This window comes from Apostichopus japonicus, chromosome 14, assembly GCF_037975245.1.
Source record: "Apostichopus japonicus isolate 1M-3 chromosome 14, ASM3797524v1, whole genome shotgun sequence".
Classification (NCBI taxonomy): Eukaryota; Metazoa; Echinodermata; class Holothuroidea; order Aspidochirotida; family Stichopodidae; genus Apostichopus; species Apostichopus japonicus.
In genome coordinates, this window is record NC_092574.1 from 11486545 (window position 1) to 11512103 (window position 25559).

General features: G+C 37.9%; 1 long non-coding RNA gene across 2 annotated transcripts in view; it reads left to right on the forward strand.

Annotated features, from left to right (window-relative positions):
- LOC139980260 (uncharacterized) overlaps positions 1–25559 on the forward strand; it is a 122784-nt gene that overhangs the window by 60165 nt on the left and 37060 nt on the right. The window lies entirely within an intron of this gene.

Below are 25559 nucleotides of genomic sequence, written 5' to 3' on the forward strand. Positions count from 1 at the left end.
GTCACATATAACAAGGTGTAGTATCTTGATAGTAATACCATTATCTGTAGGCTGACCGAAGTAACGTACAACCGTCTCTCCGTATGATATCTTTTTATGAGAAGTTCTAAACTTACTTAATATTAACTCCAAAGTAATGCCTATCCGGCGGTTTCAACTACATCTCTTTTCAACTAAACACCACAACTTTCCTTGTTTCATTTCGAACGGATAATCGGCTTTTAGCAGTCTTATTTCCCGTCTCGTTTCATCGCGGCTATTTACCATACTTTCCCTATAATAATTACTGGTACTACTTTGGACCAATTAGGAGTGCCGGTTTCAATGACATATGTAAACATGAAAGGGGATTGGCCGACACTTTAAAACTTCAAATTCAGCGGACATTTTGTTTCTAAAGTTTCGGCTTCCTCGAAATTAGGAGACTTTTTAGCTCGAAACGTCGACTGTTGATCTTGAAATATTCAATTCGATTTCATTTCAGCTGTTTGTTGATATTTACATTTTTTTGCCAAATTTCCTTTTTTTTTTGTTCCCCATTTTTTTTTTAAAAAGATGTTTAAAGCTACACTAACACCATGCATACGGTAATTGTTATTGTTTTATATAGGCTACATATATATGTATAGATGTAGTAGAGTCAGTTTCTGTATTTGTTTTCCCTTTCTTCCGCCTTTTCCAAGCCACTGTTGTTTCCCTAGGCGCCATATTGTTATGCGTTGAGGTTTGTGTACCTATTCAATTCACCACTCACTTGAGTTCGTTACAGTGTGTGTTCCGTAGGCTATTCGTACCGAGTATCGCAGATGGTTTGAAATTGAGGGGGCTATTGTAGTATGGCTGAGATGCTGAAGGGAAGATGGGCGCTATAAATATACCAATAGATGAAGTCACTCAACCGCAAGAATAGATGAACGCACAAGGGATACCTGGTACGTCGAGCTTCCGAGAGCTTAGTAGGTATGGTTGACCGACTTCGATGAAAGACAAGACTAGAAAACATCCATATGAATGAGGCAGGGCACGCGACAGACGCGCTTGGCGGGAACTTCATTTCAGACTTTAGGATCGGAAGAGAAGCAGTGTAAACTTTTATACAGACTAATGCGGGCTGCGGGCTGCTTGAAGACGTGGGTTTTCTACATGAGAATCAACATGTCAGTATTGGCATAAAATGTTGGGAATGCGAGCTGCTTTGCAGTAACTGTGAGTAGAGTAATCTTATTTAAGTTACTTTTGTTTTGGCTGAGGAATGCAAAACATCTTAAAGAGATTGCTAATCGTGTGCGTAACTTTAAAATAATTATAACACCTAATGCTTGTAAACAGAAGGCATACGTCAGATATCTTAAGTGCAACGTGTTTGGCCTTTACGTAACGGTAATGCTAAGTGTGAATAGGCTATGTTATAGTCACAGAAGCTAGCTTGTTTTACCCGTTTTCGTTTACATTCCTGGTCTACTGTTTGTAAAGATGCAAGGGGTGAAATATATTAGTAGAGCATACACATCCATGGTGTTTAGTCCATCTGTGTCTTGGACTCTCTGCAATCATACTTTCCCTTTGGTTTTCTTTCGAAATAATCCCAAGGTAAACTGTTGACCGTGTTGAGATGCAACATTTGTTCAACCCAAATTTATACAAAAACCATCATTTATACAAACATAACAAACGTAATAATTAATGGCCAATACAAGAACAATGAATCTCAAGTGGCTCTATGATATCATATATGTAAACTTGATTAGTTATCCAGCCTTGTGTGTAAAGAAGCATTTAATCTGTATCATATCTCCCAAATGAAATGAGATATTTGCTTATATGTTTGGAGAAGTAATGCTTTGCGTTTATCACATGAACCAAGAATGATTTTAGGATTATTGCCTTCTTTTAAAAGAGTAGTAAAAACTCTAGCTAGGCTTATGTTCTTAGATACCATTCTTGATGTTCTTAGATACCATTCATTTTAAAAACGAGAAGAAATTGTTATCTTTTACCATACTTGTTCATGCGGTTAAGTAGGCTATACGTCTATAAATGTAATTGACATGACCAAATTTTAAGTTACTGTCGATTAATCTAGTTCGAGTAACCTATGAACACGATGGGATGTGCCCAGGATTTCCTGAGTGTCGGGTATACTGATCGCCATCTTGGGGGAGGGTCTTAGGGGAGGGGTATTTTTTGGATTTTTGAAGGTGCTCAGATGCCAAATACTGCCAATTGTTTAGCATTTTTAGCACACACAAGTACATTTTGCTCACAATTTACATTTTTTTTCCAATTTATGTTGAATATATTGTTAATAATGTCGGGATTTGAGATGAAAATAGTGCTGGGCGGGATTCACGATTTTTATAACAGTGCTGGGCGGTAATTTTTAGTGCTGGGCGGGGCTCAGATGCCAAATACTGGCAATTGGGTAGCTTTTTAAGCACACACAAGTACTAGTTTTGCTAACAATTTACATTTTTTACTTTTTTTTCAATTTATGTTGAATATTTTTGTTAATAATGTCGGGATTTTAGATGAAAATAGTGCTGGGCGGGATTCACGATTTTTAAGACAGTGTTGGGCGGGAATTTTTAGTGCTGGGCGGGGCTCAGATGCCAAATACTGGCAATTGTGTAGCTTTTTCAGCACACACAAGTACTAGTTTTGCTAACAATTTACACTCTTTTTTTTTAATTTTAATTTTTAGTGCTGGGCGGGGCTCAGATGCCAAATACTAGCACTTGTTAAGCTTTTTCAGCACACACAAGTACTAGTTTTGCTAACAATTTACATTTTTTTTTTAAGTTTTAATTTTTAGTGCTGGGCGGGGCTCAGATGCCAAATACTAGCACTTGTTAAGCTTTTTTCAGCACACACAAGTACTAGTTTTGCTAACAATTTACAGTTTTTAAATCAAATTTCAAATTTTTAGTGCTGGGCGGGGCTCAGATGCCAAATTCTGGCCCTTGCGTAGCTTTTTCAGCACACACGTACTAGTTTTGCTAACAATTTACATTTTTTTAATTTATCTTTTCAATTTATGTTGAATATATTGTTAACAATGTCGGGACTTTAGATGAAACTAGTGCTGGGCGGGATTCACAATTTTTAAGACAGTGCTGGGCGGTAATTTGTAGTGCTGGGCGGGACTCAGATGCCAAATACTGGCAATTGTGTAGCTTTTAAAGCACACACAAGTACTAATTTTGCAAACAATTTACATTTTTTTAAAACAAAATTCAAATATTTAGTGCTGGGCGGGGCTCAGATGCTAAATACTGGCAATTGTTTAGCATTTTTAGCACACACAAGTACTAATTTTGTTAACAATTTACATTTTTTTCCAATTTATGTTGAATATTTTTGTTAATAATGTCGGGATTTGAGATGAAAATAGTGTTGGGCGGGATTCACGATTTTTAAGACAGTGCTGGGCGGTAATTTTTAGTGCTGGGCTTGGCTCAGATGCCAAATACTGGCACTTGTTTACCACCAACCACCTTTCACAACTCACCAGGTACCTTCCCCCAGCCTTTTGCCACGAGCAAAAGAGTAATAACCTGTTTGTGTTTGTATTGCAATGATTTAAGTATTTATATGTCAATTTGAAGAGTGTTTAAAAAACATATTGCATCATTTAGTTAAAGAAATGCCTGATTGTTCTTTTCTAGTTTATATTTTATAGATGTGTCAGACGTTTCCAGCTACCAATTCCACCAATCACCTTCCACAACTCACCAGCTAGATTCCCCCAGCCTTTTGCCACGAGCAAAAGAGTAATTACCTATTTGTGTTTGTATTGCAATGATTTAAGTATTTATATGTCAATTTGAAGAGTGTTTAAAAAAAAACATATTGCATCATTTAGTTAAAGAAATGCCTGATTGTTAGTTTATATTTTATAGATGTGTCGGACGTTTCCAGCTACCAATACCACCAACCACCTTCCACAACTCACCAGGTACCTTCCCCCAGCCTTTTGCCACGAGCAAAAGAGTAATAACCTATTTGTGTTTGTATTGCAATGATTTGAGTCCTGGGTATGACTCTAAACTACATCCAGTAGTGGGGCCTTGACTTGGGAAAGTTGAGGTTTTGGGAGTGTGGAGCCGCCCCTTAGCCACTATTGCTCCCAGAAGTGCCCTGACCCGGGGCATGAGTACTTGCTTAGATTACCAATTATGGGTGAAATAATATCAGCTCTACTGCGGGGAGTTGGACCTCGCAAAAGAGTAATAACCTATTTGTGTTTGTATTGCAATGATTTTTGTATTTATATGCCAATTTGAAGAGTGTTTAAAACAAAACATACTGCATCATTTAGTTAAAGAAATGCCTGATTATTTGTTACTAGTTTATATTTTATAGATGTGTCAGACGTTTCCAGCTACCAATACCACCAACCACCTTCCACAACTCACCAGGTACCTTCCCCCAGCCTTTTGCCACGAGCAAATGAGTAATTGCCTATTTGTGTTTGTATTGCAATGATTTAAGTATTTATATGTCAATTTGAAGAGTGTTTAGAAAAACATATTGCATCATTTAGTTAAAAAAATGCCTGATTGTTCGTTTCTAGTTTATAATTTATAGATGTGTCGGACGTTTCAAGCTACCAATACCACCAACCACCTTCCACAACTCACCAGCTAGATTTCCCCAGCCTTTTGCCATGAGCAAATGAGTAATTACCTATTTGTGTTTGTATTGCAATGATTTAAGTATTTATATGTCAATTTGAAGAGTGTATAAAAAAAAACATATTGCATCATTTAGTTAAAGAAAAGCCTGATTGTTCGTTTCTAGTTTATATTTTATAGATGTGTCGGACGTTTCCAGCTACCAATACCACCAACCAATACCACCAACCACCTTCCACAACTCACCAGGTACCTTCCCCCAGCCTTTTGCCACGAGCAAAAGAGTAATAACCTATTTATGTTTGTATTGCAATGATTTGAGTCCTGGGTATGACTCTAAACTACATCCAGTAGTGGGGCCTTGACTTGGGAAAGTTGAGGTTTGGGGAGTGTGGAGCAGCCCCTTAGCCACTATTGCTCCCAGGAGTGCCCTGACCCGGGGCATGAGTACCTGCTTAGATTACCAATTATGGGTAAAATAATATCTGCTCTACTGCGGGGAGTTGGACATCGCAAAAAAGTAATAACCTATTTGTGTTTGTATTGCAATGATTTTTGCATTTATATGCCAACGTGAAGAGTGTTTAAAAAAAACATACTGCATCATTTAGTTAAAGAAATGCCTGATTGTTTGTTTCTAGTTTATATTTTATAGATGTGTCGGACGTTTCCAGCTACCAATACCACCAACCACCTTCCACAACTCACCAGGTACCTTCCCCCAGCCTTTTGCCACGAGCAAAAGAGTAATAACCTATTTGTGCTTGTATTGCAATGATTTAAGTATTTATATGTCAATTTGAAGAGTGTTTAAAAAAAACATATTGCATCATTTAGTTAAAGAAATGCCTGATTGTTCGTTTCTAGTTTATATTTTATAGATGTGTCGGACGTTTCCAGCTACCAATACCACCTTCCACAACTCACCAGGTACCTTCCCCCAGCCTTTTGCCACGAGCAAAAGAGTAATAACCTATTTGTGTTTGTATTGCAATGATTTGAGTCCTGGGTATGACTACATCCAGTAGTGGGGCCTTGACTTGGGAAAGTTGAGGTTTGGGGAGTGTGGAGCCGCCCCTTAGCCACTATTGCTCCCAGGAGTGCCCTGACCCGAAGCATGAGAACCTGCTTAGATTACCAATTATGGGTGAAATAATATCAGCTCTACTGCGGGGAGTTGGACCTCGCAAAAGAGTAATAACCTATTTGTGTTTGTATTGCAATGGTTTAGTATTCATATGCCAATTTGAAGAGTGTTTAAAAAAAAACATACTGCATCATTTTGTTAAAGAAATGCCTGATTGTTTGTTTCTAGTTTATATTTTATAGATGTGTCAGACGTTTCCAGCTACCAATACCACCATTCACCTTCCACAACTCACCAGCTAGATTCCCCCAGCCTTTTGCCACGAGCAAAAGAGTAATAACCTATTTGTGTTTGTATTGTAATGATTTTAGTATTCATATGCCAATTTGAAGAGTGTTTAAAAACAAAACATATTGCATCATTTAGTTAAAGAAATGCCTGATTGTTCTTTTCTAGTTTATATTTTATAGATGTGTCGGACGTTTCCAGCTACCAATACCACCTTCCACAACTCACCAGGTACATTCCCCCAGCCTTTTGCCACGAGCAAAAGAGTAATAACCTATTTGTGTTTGTATTGCAATGATTTTAGTATTTATATGCCAATTTGAAGAGTGTTTAAAAACAAAACATATTGCATCATTTAGTTAAAGAAATGCCTGATTGTTCTTTTCTAGTTTATATTTTATAGATGAGTCGGACGTTTCCAGCTACCAATACCACCTTCCACAACTCACCAGGTACCTTCCCCCAGCCTTTTGCCACGAGCAAAAGAGTAATAACCTATTTGTGTTTGTATTGCAATGATTTGAGTCCTGGGTATGACTCTAAACTACATCCAGTAGTGGGGCCTTGACTTGGGAAAGTTGAGGTTTGGGGAGTGTGGAGCCGCCCCTTAGCCACTATTGCTCCCAGGAGTGCCCTGACCCGGGGCATGAGAACCTGCTTAGATTACCAATTATGGGTGAAATAATATCAGCTCTACTGCGGGGAGTTGGACCTCGCAAAAGAGTAATAACCTATTTGTGTTTGTATTGCAATGATTTAGTATTCATATGCCAATTTGAAGAGTGTTTTAAAAAAAAACATACTGCATCATTTTGTTAAAGAAATGCCTGATTGTTTGTTTCTAGTTTATATTTTATAGATGTGTCAGACGTTTCCAGCTACCAATACCACCAATCACCTTCCACAACTCACCAGCTAGATTCCCCCAGCCTTTTGCCACGAGCAAAAGAGTAATAACCTATTTGTGTTTGTATTGCAATGATTTTAGTATTCATATGCCAATTTGAAGAGTGTTTAAAAACAAAACATATTGCATCATTTAGTTAAAGAAATGCCTGATTGTTCTTTTCTAGTTTATATTTTATAGATGTGTCGGACGTTTCCAGCTACCAATACCACCTTCCACAACTCACCAGGTACCTTCCCCCAGCCTTTTGCCACGAGCAAAAGAGTAATAACCTATTTGTGTTTGTATTGCAATGATTTGAGTCCTGGGTATGACTCTAAACTACATCCAGTAGTGGGGCCTTGACTTGGGAAAGTTGAGGTTTGGGGAGTGTGGAGCCGCCCCTTAGCCACTATTGCTCCCAGGAGTGCCCTGACCCGGGGCATGAGAACCTGCTTAGATTACCAATTATGGGTGAAATAATATCAGCTCTACTGCGGGGAGTTGGACCTCGCAAAAGAGTAATAACCTATTTGTGTTTGTATTGCAATGATTTAGTATTCATATGCCAATTTGAAGAGTGTTTAAAAAAAAACATACTGCATCATTTTGTTAAAGAAATGCCTGATTGTTTGTTTCTAGTTTATATTTTATAGATGTGTCAGACGTTTCCAGCTACCAATACCAACATTCACCTTCCACAACTCACCAGCTAGATTCCCCCAGCCTTTTGCCACGAGCAAAAGAGTAATAACCTATTTGTGTTTGTATTGTAATGATTTTAGTATTCATATGCCAATTTGAAGAGTGTTTAAAAACAAAACATATTGCATCATTTAGTTAAAGAAATGCCTGATTGTTCTTTTCTAGTTTATATTTTATAGATGTGTCGGACGTTTCCAGCTACCAGTACCACCTTCCACAACTCACCAGGTACCTTCCCCCAGCCTTTTGCCACGAGCAAAAGAGTAATAACCTATTTGTGTTTGTATTGCAATGATTTTAGTATTTATATGCCAATTTGAAGAGTGTTTAAAAACAAAACATATTGCATCATTTAGTTAAAGAAATGCCTGATTGTCCTTTTCTAGTTTATATTTTATAGATGTGTCAGACGTTTCCAGCTACCAATACCAACATTCACCTTCCACAACTCACCAGCTAGATTCCCCCAGCCTTTTGCCACGAGCAAAAGAGTAATAACCTATTTGTGTTTGTATTGTAATGATTTTAGTATTCATATGCCAATTTGAAGAGTGTTTAAAAACAAAACATATTGCATCATTTAGTTAAAGAAATGCCTGATTGTTCTTTTCTAGTTTATATTTTATAGATGTGTCGGACGTTTCCAGCTACCAGTACCACCTTCCACAACTCACCAGGTACCTTCCCCCAGCCTTTTGCCACGAGCAAAAGAGTAATAACCTATTTGTGTTTGTATTGCAATGATTTGAGTCCTGGGTATGACTCTAAACTACATCCAGTAGTGGGGCCTTGACTTGGGAAAGTTGAGGTTTGCTGAGTGTGGAGCCGCCCCTTAGCCACTATTGCTCCCAGGAGTGCCCTGACCCGGGGCATGAGAACCTGCTTAGATTACCAATTATGGGTGAAATAATATCAGCTCTACTGCGGGGAGTTGGACCTCGCAAAAGAGTAATAACCTATTTGTGTTTGTATTGCAATGATTTAGTATTCATATGCCAATTTGAAGAGTGTTTAAAAAAAAACATACTGCATCATTTTGTTAAAGAAATGCCTGATTGTTTGTTTCTAGTTTATATTTTATAGATGTGTCAGACGTTTCCAGCTACCAATACCACCAATCACCTTCCACAACTCACCAGCTAGATTCCCCCAGCCTTTTGCCACGAGCAAAAGAGTAATAACCTATTTGTGTTTGTATTGCAATGATTTTAGTATTCATATGCCAATTTGAAGAGTGTTTAAAAACAAAACATATTGCATCATTTAGTTAAAGAAATGCCTGATTGTTCTTTTCTAGTTATATTTTATAGATGTGTCGGACGTTTCCAGCTACCAATACCACCTTCCACAACTCACCAGGTACATTCCCCCAGCCTTTTGCCACGAGCAAAAGAGTAATAACCTATTTGTGTTTGTATTGCAATGATTTGAGTCCTGGGTATGACTCTAAACTACATCCAGTAGTGGGGCCTTGACTTGGGAAAGTTGAGGTTTGCTGAGTGTGGAGCCGCCCCTTAGCCACTATTGCTCCCAGGAGTGCCCTGACCCGGGGCATGAGAACCTGCTTAGATTACCAATTATGGGTGAAATAATATCAGCTCTACTGCGGGGAGTTGGACCTCGCAAAAGAGTAATAACCTATTTGTGTTTGTATTGCAATGATTTAGTATTCATATGCCAATTTGAAGAGTGTTTAAAAAAAAACATACTGCATCATTTTGTTAAAGAAATGCCTGATTGTTTGTTTCTAGTTTATATTTTATAGATGTGTCAGACGTTTCCAGCTACCAATACCACCAATCACCTTCCACAACTCACCAGCTAGATTCCCCCAGCCTTTTGCCACGAGCAAAAGAGTAATAACCTATTTGTGTTTGTATTGTAATGATTTTAGTATTCATATGCCAATTTGAAGAGTGTTTAAAAACAAAACATATTGCATCATTTAGTTAAAGAAATGCCTGATTGTTCTTTTCTAGTTTATATTTTATAGATGTGTCGGACGTTTCCAGCTACCAATACCACCTTCCACAACTCACCAGGTACATTCCCCCAGCCTTTTGCCACGAGCAAAAGAGTAATAACCTATTTGTGTTTGTATTGCAATGATTTTAGTATTTATATGCCAATTTGAAGAGTGTTTAAAAACAAAACATATTGCATCATTTAGTTAAAGAAATGCCTGATTGTTCTTTTCTAGTTTATATTTTATAGATGTGTCGGACGTTTCCAGCTACCAATACCACCTTCCACAACTCACCAAGTACCTTCCCCCAGCCTTTTGCCACGAGCAAAAGAGTAATAACCTATTTGTGTTTGTATTGCAATGATTTGAGTCCTGGGTATGACTCTAAACTACATCCAGTAGTGGGGCCTTGACTTGGGAAAGTTGAGGTTTGGGGAGTGTGGAGCCGCCCCTTAGCCACTATTACTCCCAGGAGTGCCCTGACCCGGGGCATGAGAACCTGCTTAGATTACCAATTATGGGTGAAATAATATCAGCTCTACTGCGGGGAGTTGGACCTCGCAAAAGAGTAATAACCTATTTGTGTTTGTATTGCAATGATTTAGTATTCATATGCCAATTTGAAGAGTGTTTAAAAAAAAACATATTGCATCATTTTCTTAAAGAAATGCCTGATTGTTTGTTTCTAGTTTATATTTTATAGATGTGTCAGACGTTTCCAGCTACCAATACCACCAATCACCTTCCACAACTCACCAGCTAGATTCCCCCAGCCTTTTGCCACGAGCAAAAGAGTAATAACCTATTTGTGTTTGTATTGCAATGATTTTAGTATTTATATGCCAATTTGAAGAGTGTTTAAAAACAAAACATATTGCATCATTTAGTTAAAGAAATGCCTGATTGTTCTTTTCTAGTTTATATTTTATAGATGTGTCGGACGTTTCCAGCTACCAATACCACCTTCCACAACTCACCAGGTACCTTCCCCCAGCCTTTTGCCACGAGCAAAAGAGTAATAACCTATTTGTGTTTGTATTGCAATGATTTGAGTCCTGGGTATGACTCTAAACTACATCCAGTAGTGGGGCCTTGACTTGGGAAAGTTGAGGTTTGGGGAGTGTGGAGCCGCCCCTTAGCCACTATTGCTCCCAGGAGTGCCCTGACCCGGGGCATGAGAACCTGCTTAGATTACCAATTATGGGTGAAATAATATCAGCTCTACTGCGGGGAGTTGGACCTCGCAAAAGAGTAATAACCTATTTGTGTTTGTATTGCAATGATTTAGTATTCATATGCCAATTTGAAGAGTGTTTAAAAAAAAACATATTGCATCATTTTGTTAAAGAAATGCCTGATTGTTTGTTTCTAGTTTATATTTTATAGATGTGTCAGACGTTTCCAGCTACCAATACCACCAATCACCTTCCACAACTCACCAGCTAGATTCCCCCAGCCTTTTGCCACGAGCAAAAGAGTAATAACCTATTTGTGTTTGTATTGCAATGATTTTAGTATTTATATGCCAATTTGAAGAGTGTTTAAAAACAAAACATATTGCATCATTTAGTTAAAGAAATGCCTGATTGTTCTTTTCTAGTTTATATTTTATAGATGTGTCGGACGTTTCCAGCTACCAATACCACCTTCCACAACTCACCAGGTACCTTCCCCCAGCCTTTTGCCACGAGCAAAAGAGTAATAACCTATTTGTGTTTGTATTGCAATGATTTGAGTCCTGGGTATGACTCTAAACTACATCCAGTAGTGGGGCCTTGACTTGGGAAAGTTGAGGTTTGGGGAGTGTGGAGCCGCCCCTTAGCCACTATTGCTCCCAGGAGTGCCCTGACCCGGGGCATGAGAACCTGCTTAGATTACCAATTATGGGTGAAATAATATCAGCTCTACTGCGGGGAGTTGGACCTCGCAAAAGAGTAATAACCTATTTGTGTTTGTATTGCAATGATTTAGTATTCATATGCCAATTTGAAGAGTGTTTAAAAAAAAACATATTGCATCATTTTGTTAAAGAAATGCCTGATTGTTTGTTTCTAGTTTATATTTTATAGATGTGTCAGACGTTTCCAGCTACCAATACCACCAATCACCTTCCACAACTCACCAGCTAGATTCCCCCAGCCTTTTGCCACGAGCAAAAGAGTAATAACCTATTTGTGTTTGTATTGCAATGATTTTAGTATTTATATGCCAATTTGAAGAGTGTTTAAAAACAAAACATATTGCATCATTTAGTTAAAGAAATGCCTGATTGTTCTTTTCTAGTTTATATTTTATAGATGTGTCGGACGTTTCCAGCTACCAATACCACCTTCCACAACTCACCAGGTACCTTCCCCCAGCCTTTTGCCACGAGCAAAAGAGTAATAACCTATTTGTGTTTGTATTGCAATGATTTTAGTATTTATATGCCAATTTGAAGAGTGTTTAAAAACAAAACATATTGCATCATTTAGTTAAAGAAATGCCTGATTGTCCTTTTCTAGTTTATATTTTATAGATGTGTCGGACGTTTCCAGCTACCAATACCACCTTCCACAACTCACCAGGTACCTTCCCCCAGCCTTTTGCCACGAGCAAAAGAGTAATAACCTATTTGTGTTTGTATTGCAATGATTTGAGTCCTGGGTATGACTCTAAACTACATCCAGTAGTGGGGCCTTGACTTGGGAAAGTTGAGGATTGGGGAGTGTGGAGCCGCCCCTTAGCCACTATTGCTCCCAGGAGTGCCCTGACCCGGGGCATGAGAACCTGCTTAGATTACCAATTATGGGTGAAATAATATCAGCTCTACTGCGGGGAGTTGGACCTCGCAAAAGAGTAATAACCTATTTGTGTTTGTATTGCAATGATTTAGTATTCATATGCCAATTTGAAGAGTGTTTAAAAAAAACATACTGCATCATTTTGTTAAAGAAATGCCTGATTGTTTGTTTCTAGTTTATATTTTATAGATGTGTCAGACGTTTCCAGCTACCAATACCACCATTCACCTTCCACAACTCACCAGCTAGATTCCCCCAGCCTTTTGCCACGAGCAAAAGAGTAATAACCTATTTGTGTTTGTATTGTAATGATTTTAGTATTCATATGCCAATTTGAAGAGTGTTTAAAAACAAAACATATTGCATCATTTAGTTAAAGAAATGCCTGATTGTTCTTTTCTAGTTTATATTTTATAGATGTGTCGGACGTTTCCAGCTACCAATACCACCTTCCACAACTCACCAGGTACATTCCCCCAGCCTTTTGCCACGAGCAAAAGAGTAATAACCTATTTGTGTTTGTATTGCAATGATTTTAGTATTTATATGCCAATTTGAAGAGTGTTTAAAAACAAAACATATTGCATCATTTAGTTAAAGAAATGCCTGATTGTTCTTTTCTAGTTTATATTTTATAGATGTGTCAGACGTTTCCAGCTACCAATACCACCTTCCACAACTCACCAAGTACCTTCCCCCAGCCTTTTGCCACGAGCAAAAGAGTAATAACCTATTTGTGTTTGTATTGCAATGATTTGAGTCCTGGGTATGACTCTAAACTACATCCAGTAGTGGGGCCTTGACTTGGGAAAGTTGAGGTTTGGGGAGTGTGGAGCCGCCCCTTAGCCACTATTGCTCCCAGGAGTGCCCTGACCCGGGGCATGAGAACCTGCTTAGATTACCAATTATGGGTGAAATAATATCAGCTCTACTGCGGGGAGTTGGACCTCGCAAAAGAGTAATAACCTATTTGTGTTTGTATTGCAATGATTAAGTATTCATATGCCAATTTGAAGAGTGTTTAAAAAAAAACATATTGCATCATTTTGTTAAAGAAATGCCTGATTGTTTGTTTCTAGTTTATATTTTATAGATGTGTCAGACGTTTCCAGCTACCAATACCACCAATCACCTTCCACAACTCACCAGCTAGATTCCAACAGCCTTTTGCCACGAGCAAAAGAGTAATAACCTATTTGTGTTTGTATTGCAATGATTTTAGTATTTATATGCCAATTTGAAGAGTGTTTAAAAACAAAACATATTGCATCATTTAGTTAAAGAAATGCCTGATTGTTCTTTTCTAGTTTATATTTTATAGATGTGTCGGACGTTTCCAGCTACCAATACCACCTTCCACAACTCACCAGGTACCTTCCCCCAGCCTTTTGCCACGAGCAAAAGAGTAATAACCTATTTGTGTTTGTATTGCAATGATTTTAGTATTTATATGCCAATTTGAAGAGTGTTTAAAAACAAAACATATTGCATCATTTAGTTAAAGAAATGCCTGATTGTCCTTTTCTAGTTTATATTTTATAGATGTGTCGGACGTTTCCAGCTACCAATACCACCTTCCACAACTCACCAGGTACCTTCCCCCAGCCTTTTGCCACGAGCAAAAGAGTAATAACCTATTTGTGTTTGTATTGCAATGATTTGAGTCCTGGGTATGACTCTAAACTACATCCAGTAGTGGGGCCTTGACTTGGGAAAGTTGAGGATTGGGGAGTGTGGAGCCGCCCCTTAGCCACTATTGCTCCCAGGAGTGCCCTGACCCGGGGCATGAGAACCTGCTTAGATTACCAATTATGGGTGAAATAATATCAGCTCTACTGCGGGGAGTTGGACCTCGCAAAAGAGTAATAACCTATTTGTGTTTGTATTGCAATGATTTAGTATTCATGTGCCAATTTGAAGAGTGTTTAAAAAAAAACATACTGCATCATTTTGTTAAAGAAATGCCTGATTGTTTGTTTCTAGTTTATATTTTATAGATGTGTCAGACGTTTCCAGCTACCAATACCACCATTCACCTTCCACAACTCACCAGCTAGATTCCCCCAGCCTTTTGCCACGAGCAAAAGAGTAATAACCTATTTGTGTTTGTATTGTAATGATTTTAGTATTCATATGCCAATTTGAAGAGTGTTTAAAAACAAAACATATTGCATCATTTAGTTAAAGAAATGCCTGATTGTTCTTTTCTAGTTTATATTTTATAGATGTGTCGGACGTTTCCAGCTACCAATACCACCTTCCACAACTCACCAGGTACATTCCCCCAGCCTTTTGCCACGAGCAAAAGAGTAATAACCTATTTGTGTTTGTATTGCAATGATTTTAGTATTTATATGCCAATTTGAAGAGTGTTTAAAAACAAAACATATTGCATCATTTAGTTAAAGAAATGCCTGATTGTTCTTTTCTAGTTTATATTTTATAGATGTGTCGGACGTTTCCAGCTACCAATACCACCTTCCACAACTCACCAAGTACCTTCCCCCAGCCTTTTGCCACGAGCAAAAGAGTAATAACCTATTTGTGTTTGTATTGCAATGATTTGAGTCCTGGGTATGACTCTAAACTACATCCAGTAGTGGGGCCTTGACTTGGGAAAGTTGAGGATTGGGGAGTGTGGAGCCGCCCCTTAGCCACTATTGCTCCCAGGAGTGCCCTGACCCGGGGCATGAGAACCTGCTTAGATTACCAATTATGGGTGAAATAATATCAGCTCTACTGCGGGGAGTTGGACCTCGCAAAAGAGTAATAACCTATTTGTGTTTGTATTGCAATGATTTAGTATTCATATGCCAATTTGAAGAGTGTTTAAAAAAAAACATATTGCATCATTTTGTTAAAGAAATGCCTGATTGTTTGTTTCTAGTTTATATTTTATAGATGTGTCAGACGTTTCCAGCTACCAATACCACCAATCACCTTCCACAACTCACCAGCTAGATTCCAACAGCCTTTTGCCACGAGCAAAAGAGTAATAACCTATTTGTGTTTGTATTGCAATGATTTTAGTATTTATATGCCAATTTGAAGAGTGTTTAAAAACAAAACATATTGCATCATTTAGTTAAAGAAATGCCTGATTGTTCTTTTCTAGTTTATATTTTATAGATGTGTCGGACGTTTCCAGCTACCAATACCACCTTCCACAACTCACCAGGTACCTTCCCCCAGCCTTTTGCCACGAGCAAAAGAGTAATAACCTATTTGTGTTTGTATTGCAATGATTTTAGTATTTATATGCCAATTTGAAGAGTGTTTAAAAACAAAACATATTGCATCATTTAGTTAAAGAAATGCCTGATTGTCCTTTTCTAGTTTATATTTTATAGATGTGTCGGACGTTTCCAGCTACCAATACCACCTTCCACAACTCACCAGGTACCTTCCCCCAGCCTTTTGCCACGAGCAAAAGAGTAATAACCTATTTGTGTTTGTATTGCAATGATTTGAGTCCTGGGTATGACTCTAAACTACATCCAGTAGTGGGGCCTTGACTTGGGAAAGTTGAGGATTGGGGAGTGTGGAGCCGCCCCTTAGCCACTATTGCTCCCAGGAGTGCCCTGACCCGGGGCATGAGAACCTGCTTAGATTACCAATTATGGGTGAAATAATATCAGCTCTACTGCGGGGAGTTGGACCTCGCAAAAGAGTAATAACCTATTTGTGTTTGTATTGCAATGATTTAGTATTCATGTGCCAATTTGAAGAGTGTTTAAAAAAAAACATACTGCATCATTTTGTTAAAGAAATGCCTGATTGTTTGTTTCTAGTTTATATTTTATAGATGTGTCAGACGTTTCCAGCTACCAATACCACCATTCACCTTCCACAACTCACCAGCTAGATTCCCCCAGCCTTTTGCCACGAGCAAAAGAGTAATAACCTATTTGTGTTTGTATTGTAATGATTTTAGTATTCATATGCCAATTTGAAGAGTGTTTAAAAACAAAACATATTGCATCATTTAGTTAAAGAAATGCCTGATTGTTCTTTTCTAGTTTATATTTTATAGATGTGTCGGACGTTTCCAGCTACCAATACCACCTTCCACAACTCACCAGGTACATTCCCCCAGCCTTTTGCCACGAGCAAAAGAGTAATAACCTATTTGTGTTTGTATTGCAATGATTTTAGTATTTATATGCCAATTTGAAGAGTGTTTAAAAACAAAACATATTGCATCATTTAGTTAAAGAAATGCCTGATTGTTCTTTTCTAGTTTATATTTTATAGATGTGTCGGACGTTTCCAGCTACCAATACCACCTTCCACAACTCACCAAGTACCTTCCCCCAGCCTTTTGCCACGAGCAAAAGAGTAATAACCTATTTGTGTTTGTATTGCAATGATTTGAGTCCTGGGTATGACTCTAAACTACATCCAGTAGTGGGGCCTTGACTTGGGAAAGTTGAGGTTTGGGGAGTGTGGAGCCGCCCCTTAGCCACTATTGCTCCCAGGAGTGCCCTGACCCGGGGCATGAGAACCTGCTTAGATTACCAATTATGGGTGAAATAATATCAGCTCTACTGCGGGGAGTTGGACCTCGCAAAAGAGTAATAACCTATTTGTGTTTGTATTGCAATGATTTAGTATTCATATGCCAATTTGAAGAGTGTTTAAAAAAAAACATATTGCATCATTTTGTTAAAGAAATGCCTGATTGTTTGTTTCTAGTTTATATTTTATAGATGTGTCAGACGTTTCCAGCTACCAATACCACCAATCACCTTCCACAACTCACCAGCTAGATTCCCCCAGCCTTTTGCCACGAGCAAAAGAGTAATAACCTATTTGTGTTTGTATTGCAATGATTTCAGTATTTATATGCCAATTTGAAGAGTGTTTAAAAACAAAACATATTGCATCATTTAGTTAAAGAAATGCCTGATTGTTCTTTTCTAGTTTATATTTTATAGATGTGTCGGACGTTTCCAGCTACCAATACCACCTTCCACAACTCACCAGGTACCTTCCCCCAGCCTTTTGCCACGAGCAAAAGAGTAATAACCTATTTGTGTTTGTATTGCAATGATTTTAGTATTTATATGCCAATTTGAAGAGTGTTTAAAAACAAAACATATTGCATCATTTAGTTAAAGAAATGCCTGATTGTCCTTTTCTAGTTTATATTTTATAGATGTGTCGGACGTTTCCAGCTACCAATACCACCTTCCACAACTCACCAGGTACCTTCCCCCAGCCTTTTGCCACGAGCAAAAGAGTAATAACCTATTTGTGTTTGTATTGCAATGATTTGAGTCCTGGGTATGACTCTAAACTACATCCAGTAGTGGGGCCTTGACTTGGGAAAGTTGAGGTTTGGGGAGTGTGGAGCCGCCCCTTAGCCACTATTGCTCCCAGGAGTGCCCTGACCCGGGGCATGAGAACCTGCTTAGATTACCAATTATGGGTGAAATAATATCAGCTCTACTGCGGGGAGTTGGACCTCGCAAAAGAGTAATAACCTATTCGTGTTTGTATTGCAATGATTTAGTATTCATATGCCAATTTGAAGAGTGTTTTAAAAAAAAAAACATACTGCATCATTTTGTTAAAGAAATGCCTGATTGTTTGTTTCTAGTTTATATTTTATAGATGTGTCAGACGTTTCCAGCTACCAATACCCCCAATCACCTTCCACAACTCACCAGCTAGATTCCCCCAGCCTTTTGCCACGAGCAAAAGAGTAATAACCTATTTGTGTTTGTATTGCAATGATTTAGTATTCATATGCCAATTTGAAGAGTGTTTAAAAAAAACATACTGCATCATTTTGTTAAAGAAATGCCTGATTGTTTGTTTCTAGTTTATATTTTATAGATGTGTCGGACGTTTCCAGCTACCAATACCACCAATCACCTTCCACAACTCACCAGCTAGATTCCCACAGCCTTTTGCCACGAGCAAAAGAGTAATAACCTATTTGTGTTTGTATTGCAATGATTTTAGTATTCATATGCCAATTTGAAGAGTGTTTAAAAACAAAACATATTGCATCATTTAGTTAAAGAAATGCCTGATTGTTCTTTTCTAGTTTATATTTTATAGATGTGTCGGACGTTTCCAGCTACCAATACCACCTTCCACAACTCACCAGGTACCTTCCCCCAGCCTTTTGCCACGAGCAAAAGAGTAATAACCTATTTGTGTTTGTATTGCAATGATTTTAGTATTTATATGCCAATTTGAAGAGTGTTTAAAAACAAAACATATTGCATCATTTAGTTAAAGAAATGCCTGATTGTTCTTTTCTAGTTTATATTTTATAGATGTGTCGGACGTTTCCAACTACCAATACCACCTTCCACAACTCACCAGGTACCTTCCCCCAGCCTTTTGCCACGAGCAAAAGAGTAATAACCTATTTGTGTTTGTATTGCAATGATTTGAGTCCTGGGTATGACTCTAAACTACATCCAGTAGTGGGGCCTTGACTTGGGAAAGTTGAGGTTTGGGGAGTGTGGAGCCGCCCCTTAGCCACTATTGCTCCCAGGAGTACCCTGACCCGGGGCATGAGAACCTGCTTAGATTACCAATTATGGGTGAAATAATATCAGCTCTACTGCGGGGAGTTGGACCTCGCAAAAGAGTAATAACCTATTTGTGTTTGTATTGCAATGATTTAGTATTCATGTGCCAATTTGAAGAGTGTTTAAAAAAAAACATACTGCATCATTTTGTTAAAGAAATGCCTGATTGTTTGTTTCTAGTTTATATTTTATAGATGTGTCAGACGTTTCCAGCTACCAATACCACCAATCACCTTCCACAACTCACCAGCTAGATTCCCCCAGCCTTTTGCCACGAGCAAAAGAGTAATAACCTATTTGTGTTGGTATTGTAATGATTTTAGTATTCATATGCCAATTTGAAGAGTGTTTAAAAACAAAACATATTGCATCATTTAGTTAAAGAAATGCCTGATTGTTCTTTTCTAGTTTATATTTTATAGATGTGTCGGACGTTTCCAGCTACCAATACCACCTTCCACAACTCACCAGGTACCTTCCCCCAGCCTTTTGCCACGAGCAAAAGAGTAATAACCTATTTGTGTTTGTATTGCAATGATTTTAGTATTTTTATGCCAATTTGAAGAGTGTTTAAAAACAAAACATATTGCATCATTTAGTTAAAGAAATGCCTGATTGTTCTTTTCTAGTTTATATTTTATAGATGTGTCGGACGTTTCCAACTACCAATACCACCTTCCACAACTCACCAGGTACCTTCCCCCAGCCTTTTGCCACGAGCAAAAGAGTAATAACCTATTTGTGTTTGTATTGCAATGATTTGAGTCCTGGGTATGACTCTAAACTACATCCAGTAGTGGGGTCTTGACTTGGGAAAGTTGAGGTTTGGGGAGTGTGGAGCCGCCCCTTAGCCACTATTGCTCCCAGGAGTACCCTGACCCGGGGCATGAGAACCTGCTTAGATTACCAATTATGGGTGAAATAATATCAGCTCTACTGCGGGGAGTTGGACCTCGCAAAAGAGTAATAACCTATTTGTGTTTGTATTGCAATGATTTAGTATTCATATGCCAATTTGAAGAGTGTTTAAAAAAAAACATACTGCATCATTTTGTTAAAGAAATGCCTGATTGTTTGTTTCTAGTTTATATTTTATAGATGTGTCAGACGTTTCCAGCTACCAATACCACCAATCACCTTCCACAACTCACCAGCTAGATTCCCCCAGCCTTTTGCCACGAGCAAAAGAGTAATAACCTATTTGTGTTGGTATTGTAATGATTTTAGTATTCATATGCCAATTTGAAGAGTGTTTAAAAACAAAACATATTGCATCATTTAGTTAAAGAAATGCCTGATTGTTCTTTTCTAGTTTATATTTTATAGATGTGTCGGACGTTTCCAGCTACCAATACCACCTTCCACAACTCACCAGGTACCTTCCCCCAGCCTTTTGCCACGAGCAAAAGAGTAATAACCTATTTGTGTTTGTATTGCAATGATTTTAGTATTTTTATGCCAATTTGAAGAGTGTTTAAAAACAAAACATATTGCATCATTTAGTTAAAGAAATGCCTGATTGTTCTTTTCTAGTTTATATTTTATAGATGTGTCGGACGTTTCCAACTACCAATACCAACTTCCACAACTCACCAGGTACCTTCCCCCAGCCTTTTGCCACGAGCAAAAGAGTAATAACCTATTTGTGTTTGTATTGCAATGATTTGAGTCCTGGGTATGACTCTAAACTACATCCAGTAGTGGGGCCTTGACTTGGGAAAGTTGAGGTTTGGGGAGTGTGGAGCCGCCCCTTAGCCACTATTGCTCCCAGGAGTACCCTGACCCGGGGCATGAGAACCTGCTTAGATTACCAATTATGGGTGAAATAATATCAGCTCTACTGCGGGGAGTTGGACCTCGCAAAAGAGTAATAACCTATTTGTGTTTGTATTGCAATGATTTAGTATTCATATGCCAATTTGAAGAGTGTTTAAAAAAAAACATACTGCATCATTTTGTTAAAGAAATGCCTGATTGTTTGTTTCTAGTTTATATTTTATAGATGTGTCAGACGTTTCCAGCTACCAATACCACCAATCACCTTCCACAACTCACCAGCTAGATTCCCCCAGCCTTTTGCCACGAGCAAAAGAGTAATAACCTATTTGTGTTGGTATTGTAATGATTTTAGTATTCATATGCCAATTTGAAGAGTGTTTAAAAACAAAACATATTGCATCATTTAGTTAAAGAAATGCCTGATTGTTCTTTTCTAGTTTATATTTTATAGATGTGTCGGACGTTTCCAGCTACTAATACCACTTTCCACAACTCACCAGGTACATTCCCCCAGCCTTTTGCTACGAGCAAAAGAGTAATAACCTATTTGTGTTTGTATTGCAATGATTTTAGTATTTAAATGCCAATTTGAAGAGTGTTTAAAAACAAAACATATTGCATCATTTAGTTAAAGAAATGCCTGATTGTTCTTTTCTAGTTTATATTTTATAGATGTGTCGGACGTTTCCAGCTACCAATACCACCTTCCACAACTCACCAGGTACCTTCCCCCAGCCTTTTGCCACGAGCAAAAGAGTAATAACCTATTTGTGTTTGTATTGCAATGATTTGAGTCCTGGGTATGACTCTAAACTACATCCAGTAGTGGGGCCTTGACTTGGGAAAGTTGAGGTTTGGGGAGTGTGGAGCCGCCCCTTAGCCACTATTGCTCCCAGGAGTACCCTGACCCGGGGCATGAGAACCTGCTTAGATTACCAATTATGGGTGAAATAATATCAGCTCTACTGCGGGGAGTTGGACCTCGCAAAAGAGTAATAACCTATTTGTGTTTGTATTGCAATGATTTAGTATTCATATGCCAATTTGAAGAGTGTTTAAAAAAAACATACTGCATCATTTTGTTAAAGAAATGCCTGATTGTTTGTTTCTAGTTTATATTTTATAGATGTGTCAGACGTTTCCAGCTACCAATACCACCAATCACCTTCCACAACTCACCAGCTAGATTCCCCCAGCCTTTTGCCACGAGCAAAAGAGTAATAACCTATTTGTGTTGGTATTGTAATGATTTTAGTATTCATATGCCAATTTGAAGAGTGTTTAAAAACAAAACATATTGCATCATTTAGTTAAAGAAATGCCTGATTGTTCTTTTCTAGTTTATATTTTATAGATGTGTCGGACGTTTCCAGCTACCAATACCACTTTCCACAACTCACCAGGTACATTCCCCCAGCCTTTTGCTACGAGCAAAAGAGTAATAACCTATTTGTGTTTGTATTGCAATGATTTTAGTATTTATATGCCAATTTGAAGAGTGTTTAAAAACAAAACATATTGCATCATTTAGTTAAAGAAATGCCTGATTGTTCTTTTCTAGTTTATATTTTATAGATGTGTCGGACGTTTCCAGCTACCAATACCACCTTCCACAACTCACCAGGTACCTTCCCCCAGCCTTTTGCCACGAGCAAAAGAGTAATAACCTATTTGTGTTTGTATTGCAATGATTTGAGTCCTGGGTATGACTCTAAACTACATCCAGTAGTGGGGCCTTGACTTGGGAAAGTTGAGGTTTGGGGAGTGTGGAGCCGCCCCTTAGCCACTATTGCTCCCAGGAGTGCCCTGACCCGGGGCATGAGAACCTGTTTAGATTACCAATTATGGGTGAAATAATATCAACTCTACTGCGGGGAGTTGGACCTCGCAAAAGAGTAATAACCTATTTGTGTTTGTATTGCAATGATTTAGTATTCATATGCCAATTTGAAGAGTGTTTAAAAAAAACATACTGCATCATTTTGTTAAAGACATGCCTGATTGTTTGTTTCTAGTTTATATTTTATAGATGTGTCAGACGTTTCCAGCTACCAATACCACCAATCACCTTCCACAACTCACCAGCTAGATTCCCCCAGCCTTTTGCCACGAGTAAAAGAGTAATAACCTATTTGTGTTTGTATTGCAATGATTTTAGTATTTATATGCCAATTTGAAGAGTGTTTAAAAACAAAACATATTGCATCATTTAGTTAAAGAAATGCCTGATTGTTCTTTTCTAGTTTATATTTTATAGATGTGTCGGACGTTTCCAGCTACCAATACCACCTTCCACAACTCACCAGGTACCTTCCCCCAGCCTTTTGCCACGAGCAAAAGAGTAATAACCTATTTGTGTTTGTATTGCAATGATTTGAGTCCTGGGTATGACTCTAAACTACATCCAGTAGTGGGGCCTTGACTTGGGAAAGTTGAGGTTTGGGGAGTGTGGAGCCGCCCCTTAGCCACTATTGCTCCCAGGAGTGCCCTGACCCGGGGCATGAGAACCTGCTTAGATTACCAATTATGGGTGAAATAATATCAGCTCTACTGCGGGGAGTTGGACCTCGCAAAAGAGTTATAACCTATTTGTGTTTGTATTGCAATGATTTAGTATTCATATGCCAATTTGAAGAGTGTTTAAAAAAACATACTGCATCATTTTGTTAAAGAAATGCCTGATTGTTTGTTTCTAGTTTATATTTTATAGATGTGTCAGACGTTTCCAGCTACCAAGTCCACCAATCACCTTCCACAACTCACCAGCTCGATTCCCCCAGCCTTTTGCCACGAGCAAATGAGTAATTACCTATTTGTGTTAGTATTGCAATGATTTTAGTATTTATATGCCAATTTGAAGAGTGTTTAAAAACAAAACATATTGCATCATTTTGTTAAAGAAATGCCTGATTGTTCTTTTCTAGTTTATATTTTATAGATGTGTCGGACGTTTCCAGCTACCAATACCACCTTCCACAACTCACCAGGTACCTTCCCCCAGCCTTTTGCCACGAGTAAAAGAGTAATAACCAATTTGTGTTTGTATTGCAATGATTTAAGTATTTATATGTCAATTTGAAGAGTGTTTAAAAAACATATTGCATCATTTAGTTAAAGAAATGCCTGATTGTTCGTTTCTAGTTTATATTTTATAGATGTGTCAGACGTTTCCATCTACCAATTCCACCAATCACCTTCCACAACTCACCAGCTAGATTCCCCCAGCCTTTTGCCACGAGTAAAAGAGTAATAACCAATTTGTGTTTGTATTGCAATGATTTAAGTATTTATATGTCAATTTGAAGAGTGTTTAAAAAACATATTGCATCATTTAGTTAAAGAAATGCCTGATTGTTCGTTTCTAGTTTATATTTTATAGATGTGTCAGACGTTTCCATCTACCAATTCCACCAATCACCTTCCACAACTCACCAGCTAGATTCCCCCAGCCTTTTGCCACGAGCAAAAGAGTAATAACCTATTTGTGTTTGTATTGCAATGATTTTAGTATTCATATGCCAATTTGAAGAGTGTTTAAAAACAAAACATATTGCATCATTTAGTTAAAGAAATGCCTGATTGTTCTTTTCTAGTTTATGTTTTATAGATGTGTCGGACGTTTCCAGCTACCAATACCACGTTCCACAACTCACCAGGTACCTTCCCCCAGCCTTTTGCCACAAGCAAAAGAGTAATATTTACTTTGTGCATTATTTACTTTGTGTTTGTATTGCAATGATTTTAGTATTTATATGCCAATTTGAAGAGTGTTTTAAAACAAAACATATTGCATCATTCAGTTAAAGAAATGCCTGATTGTTCTTTTCTAGTTTATATTTTATAGATGTGTCGGACGTTTCCAGCTACCAATACCACCTTCCACAACTCACCAGGTACCTTCCCCCAGCCTTTTGCCACGAGCAAAAGAGTAATAACCTATTTGTGTTTGTATTGCAATGATTTAAGTATTTATATGTCAATTTGAAGAGTGTTTAAAAAACATATTGCATCATTTAGTTAAAGAAATGCCTGATTGTTCGTTTCTAGTTTATATTTTATAGATGTGTCGGACGTTTCCAGCTACCAATTCCACCAATCACCTTCCACAACTCATCAGCTAGATTCCCCCAGCCTTTTGCCACGAGCAAATGAGTAATTACCTATTTGTGTTAGTATTGCAATGATTTAAGTATTTATATGTCAATTTGAAGAGTGTTTAAAAAAAAAACATATTGCATCATTTAGTTAAAGAAATGCCTGATTGTTCTTTTCTAGTTTGTTTTATAGATGTGTCGGACGTTTCCAGCTACCAATACCACCTTCCACAACTCACCAGGTACCTTCCCCCAGCCTTTTGCCACGAGCAAAAGAGTAATATTTACTTTGTGCATTATTTACTTTGTGTTTGTATTGCAATGATTTTAGTATTTATATGTCAATTTGAAGAGTGTTTAAAAAAAAAACATATTGCATCATTTAGTTAAAGATATGCCTGATTGTTCGTCTAGTTTATATTTTATAGATGTGTCAGACGTTTCCAGCTACCAATACCACCTTCCACAACTCACCAGGTACCTTCCCCCAGCCTTTTGCCACGAGCAAAAGAGTAATAACCTTTTGGGTTTGTATTGCAATGATTTAAATTTTCATATGCCAATTTGAAGAGTGTTTAAAAAAAAACATATTGCATCATTTTGTTAAAGAAATGCCTGATTGTTCCTTTCTAGTTTATATTTTATAGATGTGTCAGACGTTTCCAGCCACCAATACCACCAACCACCGTACACAACTCACCAGCTAGATTCCCCCAGCCTTTTGCCACGAGCAAAAGAGTAATAACCTATTTGTGTTTGTATTGCAATTATTTAAATATTTATATG